The 3,021-nt window shown below is 39.0% G+C and overlaps 1 non-coding gene across 1 annotated transcript; it reads left to right on the forward strand.

Annotated features, from left to right (window-relative positions):
• The first annotated feature begins 1,059 nt into the window (after window positions 1-1,059).
• LOC141625089 (small nucleolar RNA R71) lies at window positions 1,060-1,166 on the forward strand. Its single transcript, XR_012534886.1, has one exon. It is a non-coding gene; the product is annotated as a small nucleolar RNA R71 (small nucleolar RNA).
• The last annotated feature ends 1,855 nt before the right edge of the window (window positions 1,167-3,021 follow it).

Here is a 3,021-nt window from a genome sequence, read left to right on the forward strand (position 1 = left end):
GGCTTAGCGTGGCGACTTGGAAATGGAAGTCTAATCACAATAGGCTCTTTCTCAACTACCTTAGACTTCTCTTCATTTCTGTTCTTTGATGAGTCATTGGTTGTTGTCTCTACCATCTTAGGATTTCTCCTTAGTGGCTCAATCACATCACTTTGCTTGTCATTCTTCTCAACAATACCTTCTTCAATTCGCATCTTTGGTCCCTCATATCTAGTACCGCTCCTCAAGTGGATAGCATTGATGGTCTCATGTCTTGTGGGAGGATTACCTTGAGGAGGTAATTGTCCCTTTTGTCTTTGGGAGCTAGAAGAGGCCAATTGAGACAATTGAATCTCCAACATTTTGGTGTGAGCAAGGATATTGTTGATGGTGATTTCTTTGGCTTAAATATCCCTTTGCATTTGAGCAAAGAAATCTTGTTGGCTCTTTTGCATTTGGAGGACCGCTTTTTCGACATCAAAACCTTGGTCATTGGGTTGATTGTAGTATGGTCTTTGAGTAGGATTTCTCATTGGGGGTGGTGTGTATGGAGGTTGAGGGTTTTGGACATTTTGGCTTTTGTATGAAAGGTTTGGATGGAATTTGGTATTCTCATTATAGTAGTTGGAGTAAGGGGTGCCATTCTTGTATGCTTGGAAACTATTCACTTGTTCATTTGTTCCCCTACATTTGTTTTGGTCATGCCCCAAGGTTCCACAACTTTCACATACTCCATTTGGGATTGAGGATGATGCCATCATAACATTGGCATGTTGTTTGGATGATTTGGAAGCTTCATCAAGCTTAGCCATGACCTTCTCAAATTTCAAGTTGATGGTATCGATATGAGCACTTAGTTGAGCACCCAATTGTGTGATGGAATCCACCTCATGCTTTCCTCCTCTAGTGGCCTTCCGTGGCCTACTATATTTGGAATTATGGACCGCCATTTCTTCGATTTTAGCCCATGTTTGGTTGTCATCGTCCTCGGTGAACCTCCCATTGGACGCCATATTAAGCACATTTCGTGAGTCTTCATATAAGTCGTTCCAAAATTGTTGAACAAGGAACCACTCACTAAGTCCATGGTGTGGACAAGAGCGACAAGTGTCCTTAAATCTCTCCCATGCTTCATATAATGATTCCTCATCCCTTTGCTTGAACCCGGTGATTTGGACTCTCAACATGTTGGTCTTCTCCGGAGGATAGAACTTCTTGTAGAACGCAAGTGTTAACTTCTTCCATGAATCAATACCAAGGCTAGCCTTGTATAGGCTCTTTAACCATTGCTTTGCGGCTCCGATCAAGGAAAAAGGAAACAACACCCATCAAATTTGGTCTTGGGTTACTCCGGTTTGAGAGATAGCATCACAATAGTCACAAAAAGTCTCCATATGTAGATGAGGATCTTCACTGGGCATCCCTTCAAATTGGATTCTCTCAACTAATTTTATGAATGCGGATTTGGCAATGAAATTACCGGTTAAGTGAGGTGGTGTTGGAGTACCATTTGGTAGGTTCTCCTCGGTTGGTACGGAATGAGATGAAAATTTAGGCATTGTGGGTTAATTTTGTGGTTTGAATTGGGTTCTCCTCTCCTTCTCTTTCAAAAGGGTTGGTAAACACAACACTATCCGAGTGGATAACACTGATATCCACAAGTTCTCCAATACCCGAACTTGTCGAAGCCCCTCTAGCGGTTCTTCTAAGATTGGTCAAGGTTCTTTCAATTTCAGGATCAATAGACAAAGGTCTACCTTGTGATCTCCTACACATGCAAAAATCAAACAATTAGAAAATAATTAAAACTACCTTGAGGATTTTGACTTCCCCAAGGTTAAGAAAGACACAACCAAAAACAACAAAAGACAACAATTCAATTAAACATCGTCCGCGGCAACGGCGCCATTTTTTGTGCAGTTCGAAATTTTGTCTTCTAAGTCAACCAACCAAAACATTATTTATAACTAAACAAACTACTCTTAGTAGAGTGGTAAGTAAAGATCGGATCCCGAAGGACGAGTATTGAATTAAGTTATCGGTGGTAGAAAACTATGTCTTCAGGTGTCACAAATTGGGTTGAGATTTAAGGTAACAAGCTACACTACTATAACAATGAAATGTAAAGAAATGAAAATAAAACAAGCAAGTAATGTGGGGGTTTGTAAATAATAGATTAAGGCACTAGAGTGTCATGGGTTCATAGGGGATGCATGGAGGAGATCATACAAACATGTTTACATAGTTGCAAGCAAATTATTGTTGTAGTAGAATCGAGTTAGTTTATGTCTTACGATTTATAGGAAGATTTGGATCTCGGAGCCGAGTCGTCTAGACTGTACAACACCTACAAGTCGACTTACTTTCTTCCTATTCACTTCTATGCATGGTCTAATAAGACTTGAGTTAGTTTATATCTTACAAGTCTTGTTGAATAGATAAGAGATAAACAAATGCAAGGTTTCATAGTCTAACATTTTATCAAGCATAACATGTGCATAGGTTAACACTACAACAAGCAAGCAATCACTACTACAGATACAGGCTATAACAACGGGTAAAAACCGTTGTAAAACAAAAAGCGGACGTTGTTAAAGCGGTCGTTGTAGAAGGTATTTACAACGGTTTGTTTATTTAATGAAACCGTTGTCGAATGTATTCACCATGGTTAAAAGCCATTGTTGTTGGGTGTTATCCGTTGTGGAAAGTGTTTCAAAAATTTGGAGGGAATAATATAACAACGGTTGTCATATGTATAACCGTTGTTGTAACTTTCCCTCCAAAATTGTGAAGTCTTTTAACAACGGGTTTATGCTACATACTCGTTGTTGAACTTCTTAGTAACAACGGTTCTTAGTTTAAAACCCGTTGTTGCAACTTTACCTCCAAAATTGTGAAGACTTTTAACAACGGTTCTTCGTTTAAAACCTGTTGTTGAATATTATGCGCGGTATTTGTGAAAGTCATTCACAACGGTGTTTATTTTTATTAACCGTTGTGAAAGATATTCACAACGGTTTTTTTTTTTAGTAACCGTTTTTA

This window comes from Silene latifolia, chromosome X (assembly GCF_048544455.1).
Source record: "Silene latifolia isolate original U9 population chromosome X, ASM4854445v1, whole genome shotgun sequence".
Lineage (NCBI taxonomy): Eukaryota > Viridiplantae > Streptophyta > Magnoliopsida > Caryophyllales > Caryophyllaceae > Silene > Silene latifolia.